Source organism: Musca autumnalis, unplaced genomic scaffold (assembly GCF_047663935.1).
Source record: "Musca autumnalis isolate F117 unplaced genomic scaffold, ASM4766393v1 scaffold_1, whole genome shotgun sequence".
NCBI classification, from domain to species: domain Eukaryota; kingdom Metazoa; phylum Arthropoda; class Insecta; order Diptera; family Muscidae; genus Musca; species Musca autumnalis.
In genome coordinates, this window is record NW_027411644.1 from 59,276,653 (window position 1) to 59,299,830 (window position 23,178).

At 36.1% G+C, this 23,178-nt stretch overlaps 1 protein-coding gene across 1 annotated transcript in view; it reads left to right on the forward strand.

Moving 5' to 3' along the window:
- Positions 1-578: 578 nt before the first annotated feature.
- The window catches only part of LOC141398470 (atrial natriuretic peptide receptor 2), a 513,388-nt gene continuing 490,788 nt past the window's right edge, over positions 579-23,178 (forward strand). The window contains exon 1 of the mRNA XM_073975758.1: positions 579-1,492. The gene's annotated coding sequence lies outside the window, so the exon portion shown is untranslated. The remainder of the gene's footprint in view (positions 1,493-23,178) is intronic.

A 23,178-nucleotide genomic window follows, 5' to 3' on the forward strand; every position in this document is an offset into this window, starting at 1 on the left:
TTCCTTTATATTTGTTTTCATTTCACATTTTCATAGAACAAACATGTATACGCAGTTCTTAAAGTCAAAATAAGGAAGCTCGATTTTTGGCTCTGTACAATCCTAAAAATCAGAAACGCGAAGCGCCCATTAAGATTTTTTTTCCTTACATATAAAATAGCTCCACCTACTGCATAGACTCCCCTTAAAAATTTGAAATTTCAGGACCGTTAGTTTTTCTGCATATAACAGTTCTATGGAATCTGTTAGATTTTTTATTAACGGTAAACTGTAAAAGCTTAGAACTTAACATTTGGAATTCTGTTGTGGTGGAAAACTAAACTTAACTTAAATCGTGTACTTTTCACCTCTTACATACACAGTCATTTACTGTTAGAAAACATTCCCCATCACTGTTAACCAAATATTTTCGCCTTATCTCTTCTTATCTGGCTGCGCTCTGCTGCCAGCGTGCTGGAGGGTGTGAAGAAGCATTTGTTGTTCTTTTCGTTTTGGACAATGACGGGGAAAATCAGAACCCTTTGTCGTTGTTATGGCCAAACATAGCAAAACAGTTGTTACTGTTAAACCTTAAAGAACGGTCGGTTGTGTCGTATTCGTTCGCTTCGTTCGACGCGTTACTTCTCATTCGTTAATGTTTTGCCAACAATTTAGGCGCGTAACAATTTAAGCGTGGCGCTAAAACAAAATACAAATACCACAAACAAAAGAAGTGCTCTCGTAATTACACTACCGGCATAAAGAAAAATACTAAAAAATAACAAGAAAAGAAAAATCAAAAATAAATAACAAACGCAGCAGCAGATGTTGTCCGCCATCTATCGACTAACAAAAAAATCAGTATTAAGTAATGATAACGAATGGGCGCAAGAAGTGAAAGAAAAATATTAAAAATAAATACAAAAATATAATTGGAAAGAAATATTATTTGATTTGAAATTTATCATTTGGGCATTTTTGGGCATTTCGTGTACTTCTCACGCAGCTTGGTAGCTTATCTGTCTATTTTTTTTTTTTTTTTGTCATGAACGTGTCGATTTGACAGTTGTGTTAGTGTGTTTGTGTATTGGCTGTGGTTAAATGTGTGTCTTTTTGATGGTCAAAAATAAAATCCACATAAATTTGTTAAATGTTATAAAAAGTATAACAACAAGATAAAAAGCAAAATTTAAAAGAGTGTTGTATTATAAAATAATAAAAATAATTCTATAGAAATTGTTGTGGAAAATAATATACTTATACAAAAATAAAAAAAAATTAGCACAAACGGTGAAAGAAACCAACAGCTTTTCTCAACGAATTTCCCTGAAGATGATTGACGATGTCAATCGAAATATCGGAATAAATAAAGAAAATCATCAAAAATAAATAAACAACGCTTTTTACTGACCTTAAGCCGAAAAATAACATCATAGAAAAATAAAAAAAAAAAAATATTTAAACAATTTTATATTATTTGGATAAATAAGTTGCTGTTGATATTAAAAACCAAGTAAGTTGTTTCAATTGAATTTAAGATTTTTAACCAAAAAAAAAAATGTTTTTTGATATTCAATTATTTACCAAAAATATTAAAAAGAAATAATTGTTTGTTTTGTTAAAAAAAACAATAAAAATTAATAACATATTCCAACAACAAACACACTTCACGCACAATATGTGCGTTTATTTTTCTATAACCGCTAAATGCTATGCCATTTAAGCAACTCATTGCCATTCTTTATGTCTTCCCCTCGCCTAAAAATAAACGTAAATAAATTTTGTTTTAGATTACAAATTTAAAATAAAAATATCGATAGGCCGTCTGAAAATAAAATAGCATTTTCTATTTTTTTTTTCTTTTTTTTTGTAATCGGAATATTTTTATTCAATTTTGTTTTTTTTTTTTTTTTTTGTGACAAATAGGAAAAATCAGTTCACAGATATGAAAGAAACACTTGTGTCTGATTGAATTAAAATTTAAAGTGTTTTGTTTTCTAATAAAATGAAAATATTTGTAAAAAGTTAATAATTTCAAAAGTTTTACGTTTACATGCATGGTGGGACTGTCCTATGTAAAAATATATAATTTAATAATATGTCCCTTAGTGAATCCAATTAGAAATCCGAGTTGTGTATTTCCAGCTTCTGTAGAAAAATTTCAAATTCCAATTAAGTATTTTAATAATTTCGAGTTTAGTTTGGGCTGATTTTCGAAGATGTTTTTACAAATAAAAGAGGAAAATCTCAGAGATAACCCACACTCACCAATGTGGTGACCGGTTATGCCGTTGATTGAACAGTTCATAGGGCATATGTGTGGACATATTCTAGACAAAAATTCGATTGCATCAGCCACAAAGGAATAATGGTACATTGAATTTTGGAAATGTTAACAGTTAACATATTACACTGTGCAACAAAATTTGGATGTAAAGTTTAAAAACGCCGATAGACGTGTCTCATATTTTTAGCTCTACTTTCATAATCGACTCAGTTTATTTATTTATTTATTTATTTATTTATTTATTTATTTATTTATTTATTTATTTATTTATTTATTTATTTATTTATTTATTTATTTATTTATTTATTTATTTATTTATTTATTTATTTATTTATTTATTTATTTATTTATTTATTTATTTATTTATTTATTTATTTATTTATTTATTTATTTATTTATTTATTTATTTATTTATTTATTTATTTATTTATTTATTTATTTATTTATTTATTTATTTATTTATTTATTTATTTATTTATTTATTTATTTATTTATTTATTTATTTATTTATTTATTTATTTATTTATTTATTTATTTATTTATTTATTTATTTATTTATTTATTTATTTATTTATTTATTTATTTATTTATTTATTTATTTATTTATTTATTTATTTATTTATTTATTTATTTATTTATTTATTTATTTATTTATTTATTTATTTATTTATTTATTTATTTATTTATTTATTTATTTATTTATTTATTTATTTATTTATTTATTTATTTATTTATTTATTTATTTTTTGTTATGACCTGTTTATATTTTCCACCATATACACGTATGTCTACATTAATAAAAAGTAAAAAAGTATCAGTCGGCTTTACCTACAGACATACATATATGTACCCTCAGCCTATGTGAATTGGAACTTTCATCTTCGGACAGATCGAATGTATTTAGGGTCTTTTCAGAATTTTGTGGCACTTTTTGGACATTTGAACTTGCCGACAAAAATTTGGATTAGGATTAAAGTTCAAAAGTTTTGCGGAGGAGGGAATGGACCGACATAGTGCATTACGGAAGTGGATATTATTTTGAGAGTCATATCTTATCGATAGATATCGCGCCCACTAGTCATTTCAGTTGGTTATTGTACACCTGTTGGACCAGTATGCCAGGAAGCATGGACTTGTCCACGGAAAACATTACATGGCTGTAAACAGGACCACAGAGAACATCATCGGTATAACTTTCCAAAGGATCTCCGAACAGACCCTAAACTGCACTTGGACACAAATGTTGAACTTTTGTGGGGGAGGTATCCTAAGGAGATGATCGATATGGAGATGATCGATTTTATAAGTTAAACTAAGTTTGGACAAAATATGGCGAAGGCCAAATTTCGGACCAAATCGATTTATCAGTTCGGGAGTTCTTGTGCTCGCCAACTACTACATATGGTGCCATAGAGGTTTTTTAAAACTTTGGGGCTGTTTTCCCAAGAAGTATGGGAAGTAGTACAGTGAACTTATCCGAAATTTTGTGTGGGAGGTTCGGGTTCGGAATGAGCAAATATAGACCATATTCAAACCTGATCAAATCGGTCCTTCCCTACAAGAGTTATCGTGCGCACAATTTTTTCGAACATGTTTTAACTTTTGTGGGGGAGGTACCTAAAGCAGTGAACCGATATGGCTTATCTTTGAACTTTAACTTAGTTTGGACAAAATATTATGCAGGCCAAATTTTGGCTCGAATCGGCAGTCCGTTCGAGAGTTATCTTGCGCTCCAACCACTACATACGGTGTCATAGGGTTTTTTGAAATGTTCAGGGTATTTTCTCAGGTAGTAATGTTTTGCCCCTGGTGAAAATTGAACCGCCGTATGGGGGGCCGTGAATTCAAGTTGTTACAACAGAAATCAAAACGATTCGAAAGCTGGTCCTAAACTGAACTTTTCCGAAATTTTGTATGGGAGGTACCCGAAGGCGTGGACCGATTGAGTCCATATTGGAACCTCATCTAAGTTTGGTAGAAATTTCACGATGTGCTGGACAAAATATTGCGAAAGCCAAATTTTGGACCAAATCGGTTCATCCGTTCGAGAGTTATCGTGCACACCAGCCAGCAAGACAGACGGACGAACATTGCTAAATCGACTCCAAATTGTCTGAAACACATTTCGTCCAAACATACTTGGGGTCTAATTAAACCCAATGTTTATTAATTTGAAAAGTATTCCATTATGATATGCGTGATCAAAGGCCTTCTCAATGTCAAGGGGGACAGCAACTGTACATTCACGATTTCTAAGATTCTCTATAACGTCATTATGGAATTTTAGTAGCGCATGAGTAGTTGAGTGACCTTTTTTAAACCCGAACTGGTATTCTGGAATAAATTCGTCTACCACATCGTCTTTAATTTTTTCATAATTATTTTTTCTAACAATTTACCAAGGTTTGATAGCAACGAAATTGGTCTTATATTCTTAACATCATAGTTTCCGGGTTTCTTTACGATCGGAACTATTTTTGCCATTTTCCAAGTATTGGGAAAATAACAGTTGTTAATACAGTTATTGAAAATTATGGTTAAAAATTCCAAAGCTTTAGTGGGTAGTTTTTTAATTTAATAATTTGATATGTTGTCAGGGCCCGAGGATCTCTTATTATTTCATAAGCTAACTTCATCCTTAACTTGATTTAAAGATGTAAAAGCTGAATCTGAATTGATTAATAACGATGAATTCACATCAAACCTGCATAAAGGTTCAGATGAACCTGCTAAAACTCTAACAACCGTTGGTGCTATTTCCGACTCATCTCTATTCGGAGGAGTGGATTGAATTTGCTTTAATGTTAAAACATACTCGGGATGCCTCCTATTTAAGGTACGATGGTAAATGTTTTTTTTAACTTTTTTTGCATATCATACTTAATACGGAGTAACTTTCGTATGTTTAACGAGGGAATAAAACTCTTTGCCTTTACGTTCATCGTTACTGAATGCCTTTCAGCAATCAAATCAACTGAGGATGAAAAAGAATTAATGTATTCATATATATCACTATTATTAAGATTCCGGTGAAGTGGTGGGAAATCTTCTGACAAGCTTGAGGTGATATCATCTCGAAAATTATTCCAATTTGTCTCCTCATATGATCTATAGATTCGGGGAACTTTTAGAAGGTATTGAAAGTCACTGAAACGAAGGCTAAGTTCCTATGGGAAATGATCAGAGAAACCGGACAAACATTTTGTCTCATAATTTGGATTTAAAACATTTAGTAAGCTAGAATTTACCAAGAAATGGTCTAAAAATGAGGAGCCATCACAAATTCTTGTGATGTGCAGCGAGTTACGAATTAACCAATTATTAAGAGCGATTCCATTCGATTTGGGGAGGTTATCACCCCAAAAAGGAATTCTTGACGTTAAAGTCGCCACCAATAATTAAATATGTCATTCCGTTTGTACCACATCGAAATATTCATCGGAGGCCCTATAAAGTATATATATTCTTGATCAGGGTAAAATTCTAAGTCGATATAACCATATCCGTCTGTCCGTCCGTCTGTTGAAATCATGATACAGCTCGGAATTTTTAAGATAGAGCTTTGTAATTTGTTATAGAAGTTTCTATAACTCCTAGGATGTTTGGTATTGCAAATGGTCTATATCGGTCCACGTTTTGATATAGCCCCCATAGAACGGTACCACCCGATTTTCGATATTCTGAAATGAAGCTATTTTTACATCGAAATAGCTGAAATTTAGTACTTAGTCTTGGTTGGGGGTAAAAAATTTTCCCCCAGAGTTTTGTCGGTATAGGTCCACGCCTTCATATAGCCCTTATAGAACGGTACCTCCCGATTTTCGGTATTTTGAAGGTTGTGGCCTCAACATTCCTCCGAAATGACTGAAATTTGGTATTTAGTCTATAACGGGTGGTTTTATTTAGGGCTGAGGTAGGCTCAGTCGCTGCCAGGGTCGGCCTAAGGACCCACAAACCTTAAGTAAAACACGAGTGTTTACAAGTTTAATCTTTATTGTGAACTCTTGGTGTTTGATGAACGAATAATATATGTGTGTGGAGAGTGGATGCAATATTAGTTATTAGTTGAGTTCGTGTCTGTGTTATTCGGCGGCTGTCGGATCGGCACTGGCTCGGTAATCGTCTGGTATGGCTCGGCTCCACACTAATCAGTTTGCTGTCGGCTCGTGGCAATCGGATGGCTTCGGCTCGGTAGCTGTAGGGTGTGGCTCGGCTCCACACTAATCGGTTTACTGTCGGCTCGTGGCAGTCGGATGGCTTCGGCTCGGTAGCTGTAGGGTGTGGCTCGGCTCTACAAGACTCGGGTTGCTGTCGGCTCGGGGCAATCGGGTAACTTTCGGCTCGGCAGTTGTCGGATGTGGCTCGGCTCTACAAGACTCGGGTTGCTGTCAGCTCAGGGCAATCGGTAGCTTTCGGCTCTGCAGTTGTCGGATGTGGTTCGGTAATGCTTTTGGGTGGTTGTCGGCTCGGCGGTCGTCGGGTGTATATCTCGAGTCGATGGTATTCAGGTTGCTGTGGGGAAAGAGGTCGGTAAATATGTAGGAGCTGGCTGTGAGCATTGAGCTGGCTATGAGCGTTGAGCTGGCTATGAGCGTCGAGCTGGCTATGAGCGTTGAGCTTGCTAAGAGGCTTGGAGCTTGCTAAGAGCTTGGAGCTTGCTAGGAGTCTGGAGCTTGCTAAGAGACTTGGAGCTTACTAAGAGCATGGAGCTTGCTAAGAGCTTGGAGCTTGCTAAGAGACTGGAGCTTGCTAGGAGCGTGTTCGATTCGTAGCTAACGAGTAACGAGACTGCGGACGGGCCACACGTCTTGTCGTACTTTGTCGGCTGGTGATCGACGACTTCGGTAAATAAAACTGAAATATATATTCGGGTGGTAACACGAAGTGATTGGGAATTATTGTGCAGCAGAGATTATCGTTAATTACACCGAAGTTAAATTTGTCCATTATGCTGGCTGTTGGTTGATGGTAATGAATGCATGTAGAAATATGTATATGAAACGGTCACGTTACAAGTTTTCGCTGGGGGGTATACAACCTCTCCCAGAAAGTTTTCGATATAGGTCCACACCTTCGTATAGCCCCCATAGAACGGTACCTCCCGATTTTCGGTATTTTGAAGGTTGTGGCCTCAATATTCCTCCGAAATGGCTGAAAGGATATTTAGTCTTCGTTGGGGGGTATACAATCTTCCCCCAAAAATGTTTCGATATAGGTCCACGCCTTCGTATAGCCCCCCATAGAACGGTACCTTCCGATTTTCGGTATTTTGAAAGCTCTGGCCACAATAATCCACCGAAATGGCTGAAATTTGGTATTTGGTTTTCATTTGGGGTATTAAACGTTCCATATGAAAATTGTCGCTATAGGTCCACGCCTTCGTATATCCCCCAAAGAACGGTACCTCCCGATTTTCGGTATTTTAAAAGTTGTTGCCTCAATTTTCTTCAGAAATGGCTGAAATTTGGTATTTAGTCTTCGTTAGGGGTATACAACTTTTTCACAGAAATTTTTTGGCATAGGTTCACGCCTTCGTATAGCCCCCATACAACGGTACCTCCCGATTTTCGGTATTTTAAAGGTTGTTGCCTCAATATTACTCCAAAATGGCTGAAATTTGGTATTTAGTTTTCGTTGGTGGTATGCAACATTCCCCAGAATTTTGTCGGTATAGGTCCACGCCTTCATATAGCCCCCATAGAACAATACCTCCCGAGTTTCGGTATTTTGCAAGTTGTGGCCGCAATATTCCTCCGAAATGGTTGAAATTGGGTATTTAGTCTTCGTTGGGGTAAACAATTTTCCCCCAGAAATTGTTCGGTACCGGTTGGAGCCTTAAAATAGCCCACATAGAACTCTATCTCCCGATTTTCCGTATTTTGAAGGTTGTGGCGTCAATATTCCTCCGAAATGGCTGAAATTTGGTATTAAGTCTTCGCTGGGGGTACAAAACTTTTCACCTGAAATTTTTAGGTATAGGTCCACACCTTCATAATGCCCTTATAGAACGGTACAACGCATTTTTCGATATTTTGATGGTTGTGGTCTCAATACTCCATCGAAATGGTTGAAATTTGGTATTTAGTCTCATGGGGTTATAAAATATTCCAGAAGTTAATTATCATTATAGGTCTAGTCTTCATATAACCGCCATAGAAGCGTACCTCTTGATTTCGGCCCGGCCGAACTTAAGGCCGTTCTTACTTGTTTTTAGATTAAATCGAAATTTAAATTTTCTTAAAAATGGAGAAGATTATAAGGTTCTTAATGATCGCACAAAAACATATGCTGATGGGTTTTTTTCATTTTCCAGGTACAGTGGGCACCGCTATTGCTTTCGAATTGCTGTCGAAACACAATGCAACATTTTTCAAAAAAAAAAGCAAGAATCCAAAAGTAGTTCAAGGTGTGGCCTTTCAGATCAAAACAATATCTTCGTTCCCGTACTTTTTAATAGTAAAACTCGTAAAAGAGAGAACTGCAAAAAATTTGTCCTCAAACACAAGTTTTTTTGAAATAGTTCGGGAACGGAAAAATGGAAAATATGACAAAAAAACTGGAACAAATGTCAATCAGATACCGGCAACCATGTTACTATTTTTTTACTCGCCCAAATATGTCGTGTAAAAAGTTTTTAAAGAGAGCGTCATTCAGCGCCATTTTTGTTTAAACAGAAGTGGACATTTTACGACTTTTTTGTGTACGGGAACGATTTTTCGGGTAAAATGTGTAAAAGTGGTAAAATTTTTAAAAACTTTTTAGTTCTGGAACAAAGCTAATATCTTCTAAAAAAGTGTGGTAGATTTCTTGTAAAAAATTCATGAACAAGTAAGAAAGTATCAGTCAACTGTGCGTACGGAGGTATTACCTCAGCCGCTGACCAAAAAATAAAAAAAACACAATAGTTATGCCCTATATAAAATATATCGATTTTGAACCAAGTCTGTAGGTACCAAATCACTGACATATACCAAACATTTTTAGTAACCAAACTTTTTGATAAAGGACTCGAAATATTAAATTAGATTTAGAGTTATCTTGCACAATAGCCATTTTAGTATGTGCCGGCAGGGTTTTGGAGCTTTTGGGCCATTATCTCAGGAAGTATTGACTTACTCCGGAAAGAAATTGCACCGTTGTAAATGAGGCCGCTCAAACAAACTACTGAAAAAAGAATCAAAACGATGCGAGGAGAAATCTTAAACTTCACTTTTTCCTAGATAGGTACCCGAATGAGTGGACCGATATAGTCCATATTACAACCTGATACATGACTGGATGAAATAATAATACATTGTGCAAAGTCTGCACCAACAGAAACTCCCCTCGAGAATTATTTTGCGGATTTGCCATTTTGGTTGGTGCCGTCAGGGTTTCTTGGAGCTTTTAGGTCAATATCTCAGGAAGTATGGACTTGCGCAAGAAAAAAACTTTACAGTCGTAAAAGGAGCAGCAAGAATAATCTACTGAAAAAAAATCAGAACGATCCGAGAGGAGCTCTTAATTTCACGTTATCCGAATTTTGTGTGAGAGGTACCCGATGGAGGGAACCGATATAGTCCATATTAGAACTCGATATATATGTGGAAGAAATAATATGACGTGCGAAGTTTGGACCAAATCAATTGCTTCCTTCGGGAGTTATCGTTCACGCAATTTTAAAGGAAATTTTTGAACTTTGTGGGAGAGATACCAGAAGGGAGGACCGATATGGCCCATCTTCGAACGTAAACTATGTTTGGACAAATGATTACCATACCCAAAATTTGGTTCGAATCGGTTGATCCGTACGAGAATTATCGTGCGTACCAGCCAGACGGACAGACAGACGGACGGATGGACATGGCTAAATCGACTCCAAATTGTCTGAAACGAATTTCGTCCAAACATGCTTGGGGTCTAAAACCATTATTTCGATGAGGAACATTTTTAGTCGTATCAAAGTGTACTATATACCCTTTCTAGCCTAAAGGCTGAGGGTATAAAAATGCCTTTTTTCGTGCGCAATAAGTGGCCATAACTCATTAAATTAAAATTGACCACGCTCTCTTTTACCCCCACTTTTTATACCCTCCACCATAACATTAAATTTGTCATTCGGTTTGTAACTCATCGAAATATTCATCGGAGACCCTATAAAGTACGTATATTCTTGATCAGGGCAAAATACTAAGTCCGTCTGTTGAAATCAAGACACAGCTCGCAAGTTTTAAGCTAGAGCTTTGTAATTTGGTAAAGACGTTTCTATTTCTGCTAGGATGTTTGGTATTGCAAATGGGCTACACTGAAAGAAAACTACGTTGTATAAATGAAATTTGTCATTGATTTTGAACCAACGTAAAACTTCATTGTGTTAATGAAAAAGGAGCTTAATACGAATATAGAATGCCACAGGGACTTCTTATAGAAAGCAAATGGGGATGCTAATCAGAACCCACAAAAGCTTCTTATAGAAGGCAACAAGGGCTTCTTATAGCAGGTCGCAAGGATTCCTATAGAAGGCCACAGGTGCTTAGCCCTTCTTTGCATACAGATGGAAATTTCCATCAATTCAATAAATCTCAAAAAAATATGTGAAAGGAAAAGTTCATTTCATGTTTCTACTGTTTGGATATCTTTTTAAACTTTCAGTGTCAAACTTAATTTATGTCCATGTAAAAACATGGTCCATATGCCATTTTTTACTTTTTGAGATATAGGTGGCTTCTAGGGTTTTCGCGTATGATCTTTCTGAATTTTGGTCGGCTTTTTCCTATCTGCTCTATATCTGTTTCCGAGATATCAACGTTTCGGTCCGAAAGATTAACTTACAAATTTATTGATGTAAATATGGGAAAATTTGTTTGTCACTTTGTTCAATGTGATTGATGTGACAATATTTTGCATTTGTGTCATAAGTGTGGATATGGAACAAATCGAAAAAATATATATTTTAAAAAAAATTCTCTATAACTATTTTATTCCTACATATATTCCTGTAAATATTGGCATAGATTTTCTCTATATTATTACTAATATATCTAGTCAAAAATGTGAATATTTTCTTCAGTAAGCTCCAAGTAGTTGTGACGCAAAATGCGATTATCTCAAAATGGGAAAAATGGCGTATGGAACACCTAAGCATGACACCGTCGAAATATATTCGACAAATGTTCTGTGTACTAACCCTGCATAGAAATAAAATATATAACAGTCACATAAAGCTACTGTAAATAACAGAAAAACGTGCGCGAAGTTGAAAAACCGCTGTTTGAAAATAAATGCAAAAAAATATTTTGTACTTATTTTAATTGTTTTATATAACAAAAATGTTTTAACCATTTTTTAAGGAATTAGGAGCTCAAAATCTGTAACCTCAATTAATTTCGTCAAAAAAATCATGTTAAGAATGGTTAATACAGAAGGCCACCAGATTTCTTATGAAACACCACAGAAGTTGTCTATAGAAGGCTTCTTATAGAGAGCAAAAGAGCATTCTTATTTATGATATGAGGGGCTATGTGTAGAAGTTCGTAGGGGTTTCTTATAGAAGCTGACAGGACCTTCTTATAGACGGCAGCACGGTATTTTTATTTAAAACCTTAAGGAAGTCTTAGAAGATGGACTATACCTGTCCACTCATTCGATTACCACCCAGTCAATATGGACATGCGTATAAATAGGAATATAAGAAATTCCAACAAAGCTGACTTTGTAGATTCAAAAATTACCTCAAGAATGGTTCTTATGATTTTTAAAAAGGAGTTACCGTTCTTGAGATATCGCAATCTAAGGGTCAAAGTACGCATATGGAGAAATAAACAGCGTAAATTCATTATGAGGCGAACCGGTTAAAAACATGCGATAGGTGTTTTCCTTAAGCTTTCAAACGATACCCACTTTGTAGTAATAGGTTCAGTAAATCGCGTATAACCCGTTTTTATACCCTATACCACAATGTGGAAAAGGGTATTATAAGTTTGTTTTGGTAAAAATTCATTTAACACCGCGAAATATTCGTCGGAGACCCCCAATGTGGTATACCAATCTGCATATCTCGACGAGATAAAGCGATTTTGAGATGTGTGTCTGTCCGTCCGTCCGTCCGTCCGTCTGTCCATTATAAATTGTAAACACGCTCCAGGCCGCAATTATGGACCGATCGTATGGAGAAATTTTGGATGGAGGCCGGGTTCAGATCAGAATAGATCCCTATTCTTATTGGTGATGATCGTAAAATATTTAGTGGGTGAAATAGACCAAAAACATAATATTTATCCAATTTTCTAGCGGCTCTGTAGGTCTCAATAATAGTCCGATCAACGCGTAATTTTAAATAAGGTAAGAGTATATCACAAAGGAGATGCTTGCAATTTGAGATGGCGATCGGATGATATTTAGAGGGTTAAATGGACCAAAACTTTTGTGTGAAATTTGTGAAAATTTGTAATATACAGCTTATATCTTAATTCCTGGAAGTGACATTCCGGACAAGTGAGATATACTTGAAAGTGGAACGCTTGACCTTTCAATTGATGCCAATTATGTTGGTGTGCATGATCAGATAACAGAGTAACAGCCTAATACCCATGTAAAATAATTATATGTGCAAACTAATATTGTGATATTTATCGTCGAAAACAAAATATATTTCTAATATTATTTTTACATTGTAGTTAGTGCTTACGATTGCTTTTAAAATATAAAAGAAAATTGCGTTCTTATAAATTTCATATTAGAGAAAAATAATTTACAAAAAATTTGTCATAGAAAATAATTATATGTGCAATAACGAAAATTTTTAAAAAATTCATAATAATGAACAAAATTGTTGTACATTTAACATGATATTGTATTGTCCTTGTGGATTAGGACTTGTTGTAGCCTTCGTCTCAAAGAACCGACTAGGTTTCTTAAGGTGTTAGTGGTGATATACTCCTATTCCGCCAATAATGCACAATTCGATTATTTCAGCGCCGTGCACTCCTTTGAATTCGCGAAAACTTTGGCGGATAGTAGCCCCGAAGGTCTTCAATGGATTTGTGGTCATGAGTTATAGCTGGCCACTCTAATAACCGTACATTTCATGCCTTTAAAACCTCCTTTGTAGGTCCAACAGGGTGATTCGGGGCAATATCCTGCTGGAAAGTCCAATTTTATCCGTACAGTTTTCCAGCAAAATCTATTAAGTTGTTCTCTAACAACTAAATTTATGTTTCGGCACTCATTTTTGTCGGAACAAAACTTAAAGTAGACTTTCGTCGATGTTAAGTGTTCCCTTTATGACGTGACAGACGCGAATGTTTTATAATTCTCATATAATTATTTTTTATTGGTTTGTAAATTAAAATCGAATGTCTCAACTAACGGGATTACAAATTAAATCCAATTAAGGTATTACCACTAAGCAAAAAGTGAGAGGACATAAGCAAAATGTAGAAAAAAATTTAAATTAAATACCGTTAGAGTTTATTTGAGAATTGGGAAGTTTTCGAGGAGGATCTCTTATGGTATTCGCTGCATTCAGAGCTGGACGAAAGCCTAATTTAAGTTTTGTTCCGACAAAAATAAATGCCGAAACATATGTTGAGTTGTTAGAGAACAACTTAATAGATATTGCTGGAGAACTGTACAGATATAATTGGACTTTCCAGCAGGCTATTGCCCCGAATCACCCTGTTGGACCTACAAAGGAGTTTTTGAAGGCACGAAATGTATGGTTATTGGAGTGGCCAGCTATAACTCATGGCCAAAAACCATTGAAGACCTTCGGGGCATACTATCCGCCAAAGTTTTCGCGAAGTCAAAGGAGTGCATGAAGCTGAAATAATTGAAATGTGCATTATTGGCGGAATGGGAGTATATCACCACTAACACCTTAAGAAACCTAGTCGGTTCTATGAGACGAAGGCTACAATAAGTCTTAATCCACAAGGACAATACCATATCATGTTAAATGTACAAAAATTTTGTTCATTATTATGAATTTTTTAAAAATTTTCGTTATTGCACATATAATTATTTTCTATGACAAATTTTTTATAAATTATTTTTCTCTAATATGAAATTAATAAGAACGCAATTTTCTTTTATATTTTAAAAGCAATCGAAAGCAATAACTGCAATGCAAAAATAATATTGGAAACATATTTTGTTTTCGACGATAAATATCACAATATTAGTTTGCACATATAATTATTTTACGTAGGTATATTCCGTTATTTGTTTGTAGTGTTATAATAAACTCGCTAGAAGTCGCAATTATACATCAATAGTCACGAAATTTTGCACCGAGTAAGAGTATAGGTCGAAAAAGATGCCTACAATTTTGAATGATGATCTGATATTCTTTAGCGGGTGAAATGGACCATTACTTTTGTATGAAAAATATAAAAAATTTATTTTTGGTCGATATTTTAATTCCTTGAGGACATATATATTTCGCAAAGTAGCCTAAGTATGGAAAAAAAACTACTGACCTTTCCTCTGATGTAAATTGCAATAAAGTATTTGCTAGATAACGGGCCTACTGCCTAATATATAATGGGTTCTGTGTAGAGAACCACATTTTTATCCCATGCTACATATTGTCTCTCCAGAAGTTTATGTAACACCACGAAATATTCGTTTGGTATGCCAAAATTCATATCTCGACGAGATAAAGCGTTTTAGCGATATGTGTCCGTCCATTAAAAATTTTAAACAAGCTTAAGGCCGCAGTTATGGACCGATTGTAACGAATTTTTTAAGGAGGTTGGGTTCGGGCCAGAATAGAAATGATTAGTTTTTGGTGATGATCGTTAAATGTTCAGGGGATGAAATGGACCAAAAACAAAACTTTAACGAATTTTGTAGCGGCTCTGTAGGTCAAAATAATAACCCGTAAAATTTTAAACAAAGTTTGAGTTCATGGTGAAGAAAAAGCGTACAAACCAACGTGAAGATCAGAAAGTACTTAGCGGGTAAAATGGACTGAAACTTTTGTGTGAAATTGTAAAAATTCAAATAACGTAGCGGTTAAACAACGGAAGTAGTAGTACTACATAAGTGGGTTTCATTACATTTTAGTTTGTGTGAACTAAATTTTCCTTTCCTGCTACAAAAATGTCTTTGTCATGGTAGATAACTTTTTGGTTTTGGTCATAAGTATTATACATTACATCTCTGATATTTGATAATTAAATTTTCACAATCATTGAAAAGAAGTTCCGTGGAGAGCGATTGTCCAGGGATAGTGGTATAGGGTATCCCATGGTCGGCTCCGTCCGACTATAGACTTTTCTTACTTGTTTTTAATTTGGATTTTCGTGTCAATTAACCGAATACGATCCCCACGAAAATAACATCTGGACATCAATCTGGACAAAAATATATACAAAAGACAATGTGTGTATGTTAGTATGTTCCGTATAGACTCAAAAACGGCTGAACCAATTTTCTTGCAAATTTCAGGGAATGTACAGGAAACACCCGTAGTGAAAATAAATAAATTTTGTTGAATTTTGGTGGGGCGGAGAACCTCACCTTTGCCTAATTTTTTTAAAACGCAATTTTACGGTTTTACGGTTGAATTAATTCTTCCGAACTTCCACCTTCCAAACCACCCCGCTCCAAACTACCACCCTCCGAACCACTCAGCTCCGAACTTCCACCCTCCAAATCACCCTGCTGCAGACTTCCACCCTCCAAACCACCCTGCTGCAGACTTCCACCCTCCGAACTTCCACACTCCGATCCACCCCGCTCCAAACTTCCACCTTCTGAACCACTCTGCTCCGAACAACCCTGCTCCGAACCAACCTGCTCCGAACCACCCTGCTTCGAACTTCCACCCTCCGAACCATCTTGTTCCGAACTTCCACCCTCCGAACCACCCTGATCCGAATTTCCACCCTCTGATTCACCCTGTTTCGAACTTACACCCTACGAGCCATCCTGCTCCGAACCACCCAGTACCGAACCTCCCTGTTCCGAGCCACCCCATTCCGAACCTCCCCCTCCGAACTTCCATCCTACAAATCTATGTTACTCGAGTTTACTCTTAGAATATACTCTCCGCCGGTAAAGACCATACCAAGGCAGACAGTTATAGGCCAATTAGTCTCCTATCTGCAGTTCATTCATTTGCGGAATATTTCAAATGATCTGAAGGACATGGAACTACTCCCTGATAACCAATTTGGCTTTTATCCACAACACATGCACTCACTGTCATCACTGGGTGACCACGTGGGTAGGGCCTTGAACAGCAGGCCTTCGGAGCCTTCGACAATGTCTGGTACAATGCCATCGTTTACAAAATGACGGGTATGGATTTTAGTCATCACACCTGCAGAATAACAGCAGATTTTTTCAAATCAAGGAAATTCAAAATAAAGGTTGGAGAATCTTTCACAACCTCTAGAAATATATTTACAGGAGTCCCACAGGGTTCCCTTTTTGGGGCTTGTCCTGTTTAATATATTCTTAAGCTACATCCCCCAACCACCAGAGGGTGATTTACTGCTTATATATGTACGCTGACGATATTTTCATCGCTGCGTCAGAAGCTCATAGTCCCGTCAAAATAGACATGCGTATAAGGGGGAAATAGCAAAAATTCCCACAAAGCTGAATTTTGGTGGAGAGCTAGGGTTGGCCATTAGAAGCAACGTCCTAAAAGTCCCCATCGATCCCATCTGTGCAAAACAAGTTATTCGGGGTCAAAAAAAACATAAAAACCCTTAAATTTTGACCTTTGACCCCGAATAATTTTTTTGCACACATGGGATCGATGGGGACTTTTAGGACGTTGCTTCTAATGGCAAACCCTAGCTCTCCACCAAAATTCAGCTTTGTGGGAATTTTTGCTATTTCAATGTCTATTTTGACCGGACTACTCACGTCACAAATACAAACGTGCGTTTGAATACATACCTCCAGGTTCTCCACAGGTATTTCTGTAAATGGAAGATGTGTCTGAACATTAGCAAATGCGAAGGCACAGTTTTCAAGGGGCTGAAAAAGTACCTAATCCCTAGCTCCAGGGGATTTGAAGACACACTCCATATTGGGGGACAAGCAATAAGTAATTCCGACAGACTCAAATACTTAGGGTTAGTTTTTACATCCAACTTCTAATTTGTCGGACACATAGACTATATACTTGGAAAAGCCAAGAAACTGTTTTGGACGTACCGAAGAATAATTTGTAGATCAGGTGGTCTTACCCTCGCGGTTAAGCTATAGATTATAAACATCCGGTACATCATCCACAAAAGTTCAAACATTTAGTCTTAAGAACAGATTCAGATGTGTTCGCGTATAAATTTTAATCTTTATTTCGTATAGTTATAGCAATAATCTTTGCAACAGTAATTTTTTCGAAAAACAAACCTTTACCGGTCCTATTCTGGATAGGAAACTTAAATGGAAAGACCATATTCAAGAAAGAGCCAATAAATCTCATAGATGTTGGTCAACCTGTAGAAGGGCTATAGGCGCCAAGTGGGGTCTTAATCCTAAGATGACACACTGGCTATACAAAGGCGTAGTTAGACCTATTCTAACATACGCTTCAGTAGTCTGGTGGACATCTATGGATAAAAAGTGTAATATTAAAAATACTACAGAAAGTCCAACGAATGTGCTGTCTAAGTGTAAGCGGCGCAATGAGGACAACATCAACGAGGGCATTAGAAACTATTCTATATATACACCCAATAGAAATCCAGATAAGGTATGAAGCGGCTGTCGCAGCTATTCGACTTAAAGCGATGGATGAGTGAATCAGTAAGGACCACCTAACATACCATCAAAACATTCTACAGGCAACAACGGGAGAGTCAATGGATAACATTGTATCGGACCGTATACCTGAAACATTTGTAGCTGCCTCATGCGAGGCATTAATTCCAGACAGAGACTCGTGGATCGGCGGAAATCTAGCACAAATGCCGACTGGAAACTTTTGTTATACAGACGGCTCCATGCTAGGTGGGAGAATGGGAGTGGGTCTCTTTATTGAAGTACCATAGACCGAAATATCTCTTCGTTTGCCGGATCACAATACGGTCCATCAAGCGGAGATCCGGGGGATCACAGAGTGTCGGAACTGGCTTAATGCCAACACGAGACCAACTACTGTAAACGTCCTTACGGACAGTAAAACTGCAATCAAAGCAATAATATCCAAGACAGTAAAATCACAAACAGTCTTGGATTGTATAAATTCGATCAACAGCTATACTCAGCTTGGCACGGTGCATATAATATGGGTACCGGGACATGCGGGGAATAGAGGTAATGAGATAGCAAATTCTCTGGCAAAAAAAGGGAAGGGACTTAGCAACCGTAAACTTAGCGAACGCAAAGCCACTAAACGCGTCTCGACTAGAGTTAAAAATTTGGGCACAAATGCCCACTTATCCCTATGGAATAGAGAGGAATTAGGGAAAACCACAAAAATCCTATGGGGAGACCCAAATGAGGAAAAAACTAAAAACCTATTACTGCTAGGTAAAGCAGAGTTGAGTAGACTTACAGGTGTTCTTACAGGTCACCTGGGTTTACATCTGCAAAAAATTAATTGTGCAGACAACAGCGTATGCAGGGCATGCGGAGGGGATGATGAAACATTGGAGCATTTTCTCTGCCAATGCCCCGCTTTCGCAAACATCAGATCCCAGTTTTTAGGGAACGACACAATACCAGATCTTAATCAGGTAATTGTAGACGACCTAAAACAATTACGGGATTTTGTTAAGGGAACAGAATTCCTTAATTAAATTATAGTAGAGTCCCCTTCTTCAAAAAACTTAGACTAGAGCGCACAACAGGCCTACTTCATGGCTTATGTGTATGTCCACCAGGACATGTGGCGACTACTCGCCCCTCTTTTCAACCTAACCTAACCTTTACCGGGTTTGCTTCTTTTCATAACGCCACCGGCTGGGCATATATGTATATCTGCCAGCAAAGCTGACTGATACTTTTTTATTTGTTTGTATAAGATTTTATTCTTTTTTGGTTTTCTTTCAAACAAAAATTTCCACAACAACAGTAATTCAAATGAATTTGGTTTCAATTCGTCTTAGAGAAACATGCCATTAGTTTTGTGAACGATGACAAAAATATCCATAGTGATACTAAAATTTCTTTCGCAAATTTTTGTGTTCTGAAATGTCAATAAACTATTCTTCTCTTTTGAGAAGATCACGCGACATTGATTGGCAGATCATTTTTTATAAGTTTTGTGCTCGTGTTTCTGTGTCCCGGCTATTTAGCTGTCAGCTTTAGGTGTTGTTATGTTTTGTGTTTTGACATAATGATTGTGATCATTTGCATAGGTTTATATATAGTAGGAAGGCAGATATTTACATACAAATGTGTGATATTTATGTTTACACAATTTAGTGGATTTGAAAAAATGGAAATATTCTGCCACAACGAAAACAAATTATTTAAATTTTTTAATATTTTTTAATTATTTAAAAACATGTAAAACATAGGGCCCTTTTTACATGTGTTCTTTTACTATCTGATGGATTTGAAAACGGAAAATAGACCAATTTGGAGGCATTAAAAATATAATTTTACATTGAAAGTTAATGCCAAGAAGCTCCTCCTTGAAATTCAAACTTCACTTTTAACTTTAAGATAACCGGAACGCTATAAATCTGTTCGGTAAATCAAAACTATAACAAAAGAATACTTATAATAATGTGTGTTCACGTATTCAAAATCTTGTAAAAATTGCCAAATTTATTCAGTAAAAATGTATGTCCTGTAACACAACAGGAATACATATTAGACAGTAAACGAAAGCACGCTACGCATTTCCCCCACTGAAAGTGTTTTATAAAAATTCAAATTTCAAATTTGCCACTTGTTAAAAAAATAATATGCATATAATGACATTGTTGTTGTTTTTTTTTTTATTTTTTTGGCACACTTCACTAAATTTATGACCATTGACAATTTCGCAAAAAACAAAAATAATTATTATTGGTATTATCAGTGACGCATGATGGGTTGCTTGCGAACACACATAACAACATTAGAATAAAGAAAAAAAATAATAATAACAATAATCGACAAACATCGACAAAAATTAGGTTCATTCCATGCGTTCGATACCGAAGTGATAGTGTATAACATAAAACACACATTATTGAGTGGTCACACATATCTTCTATTTATTTGGAAATTAAAAGTGATAATTTGTAAATTAAGTACAAATAAAACGAAGAACAAATAATAAAATATAGTCAGGTCACTATTGTTTCCGATTTTTTGCAAACAATTTTATTTGAAGGTGATTGTTAAAATGTATTGACACTTAGGCGGAAGTGTAACAGCTAACTATAAGAATTTCATTAAATCTTTTTGAAGTCTTCAAAGGTCAGCATAAGATCTCTAAATGTTTTCTTTGGACAATAGACGACGACTTGAGGCCTACTGGGGTCTGCTCAGTTCAATAAAAGACATTTGGTCAGATCTCGTGAAGTCATCAAAGGTAAACAGAAAAGTGATTTAGGTCTTCTTAAGACAACCGAAATCCTCTTGACGTTATCACACACCAACAGAAGAACTCTTGGTATCATAGAAGGTCGAGAGATGTGCTCCTGAGGTATTTTTGAGGCAACAAATACCCTTTTTGAGGTCTTCTAAGGTTCAAGGACAACAGAAAACCTTTTCAACTGAAGTTTTCTGGATGTCTTCAAGGTCTACTAAAGATTATTTACGGTCTTAGAATACGTCTTGAGGTATTCTACGGTCAAAAGAAGATCTCTTGATGTCTTCTAAGCCCAAGAGAAGCCCTTCGTGGATTTTCAACAGAAACCCAGAAAAAACAGGTTTTATTTAAACACCAAAGAACTTCCTAAGGTATTCCTGCGAAATACGAAAACCTCTTGAGCTCCTCTATTGTTACCTGAAGATATTGTGGTTTTATTCAGACACCAAAGGACCCATTTAGGTCGTGAGGCTTTCTAAGCTCAAGAATAGACTTCAAGCAAAGACTTCTGCAGGTATTCTAAGGTAAAAAAACGCCCTTCGTGAATATCCAAAATCAACGGAAGAACTCTTCAGATCTTCAAAGGTGAGCACAAGACTTCAGAAAGATGTCTTTGGACAACAGAGGAACTCATGAGTCCTAATGAGGTCAACATAATACCTTTGGGGTCTGCTCAGTTCAATGGAAGGCCTCTTAGAAGACATCTTGAGGTATTCTAAAGCTAGTAGATGAACTCTTAAAGTCTAAAAGTTAACAAACGACGTCATGAGGTATTCCAAAGACAACAGAAGATCTCTTGATATTTTCTGCGGAATAAAGAATATCACTTGAGATATTTTATAGACAACAGAAATCCTCTTGAGGTATTTTAAGGACTGCGGAATGTCTTCTGACAACAAAAAGGACCTCTGGAGTTCGTGTAAGGTAAACAAAGATCTCATAAGGTCTTAGAAGATTTTGTGAGGTCGTTTTAGGTCTAGATCAAATAGTTTGAGCCTTCTGAGGTCATCAAAAGCACTCGTGAGGTCTTTCGGGGTAAATAGAAGTCCTCTTGAGGTCTTTCGGGGTAAATAGAAGTCCTCTTGAGGTCTATTAAGCCCAACAGAAACTCCTTGGGACCTCATGGGGTCAACATAATTCCTCTTCCGAGGTCTTCGTTTGATAAAATAAGACCTTTGAGGTCATTTCAAGACAACTGAATGAGGTTTATTAATTTGAAGGCCTTTGGAGGTTTGGTCAATAGAATGCATCTAACAAACCATGTCATGAGGTATTCCAAAGACAATAGAAGATCTCTTGAAGATTTCTGCAGAATAAAGAAGATCACTTGAGATATTTTATAGACAGCAGAAGTCCTCTTGAGGTATTTTAAGGACAGCGGAAGGTCTTCTAACAACAAAAAAGACTACTTGAACTTTTCTTATAAAGCAGAAGGCCCCTTAAGTTTTTTTTTAAAGTCAAAAGAAAACCTCTCGAGTTCTTCTAAGGTAAACAGAGATTTCATAAGGTCTTATAAGATTCGTTGAGGTTGTTTTAGGTCGACACAAAATAGTTTGATTCTTCTGAGGTCATCAAATGCGCTCTTGAGGTCTTTCGGGGTCAATAGAAGACCTCTCTAGGTCTACTAAGGACAACAGAAGACTCCTTGGGACCTCATGGGGTCAACGTAATTCCTCTTGATATCTTTTTCGGTCAACAGAAGATCTCCCGAGGTCTTCGCTTGATAAAAGAAGACCTTTGACGTAATCTCAGGACAACTGAATGAGGTCTATTAATTTGAAGACCTTTGGAGGTTTGCTTAGTTCAATAGAAGGCATCTAAGAAGACCTGTTGAGGTATTCTAAAGGCAGCAGAGGAACTCTTAAAGCATAAGGGTTAACAAACGACTTTATGATTTATTCCAAAGACAACAGAAGACCTCTTGACGTTTTCTACAGAATACAGAAGACCACTTGAGATATTTTATAGACAACACAAGTCGTCTTGAAGTATTTTAAAGACAGCGGAAGGTCTTCCAACAACAAAAAAAGATTACTTGAAGTTTTCTGATAGAACAGAAGGCCCCTTAAGTTATTTTAAAGTCAAAAGAAACCCTCTCGATTTCTTCTAAATTAAACAAAGATATCATAAGGTCTTATAAGATTTCTTGAGGTTGTTTTAGGTCGACATATAATAGTTTGAGTCTTCTGAGGTCATCAATGACATAATGACAACAGAAGAATTTTTGGGACCTCATGGGGTCTCTACCAAGTCCAGAGCGAAATGTCAAACTACCGTTTAGATGTCCTTGGACTAAGTGAAGTCCGCTGGACGAATTCCGGAACATTATCACTCAAAAACGGATACAATTTCATTGTCTCTGGAAATGCTATTAGCAGAAAAAATGGGGTCGGGATAATATTATCACCAAAGGCGAACAAAGCCCTCCTTGGATATA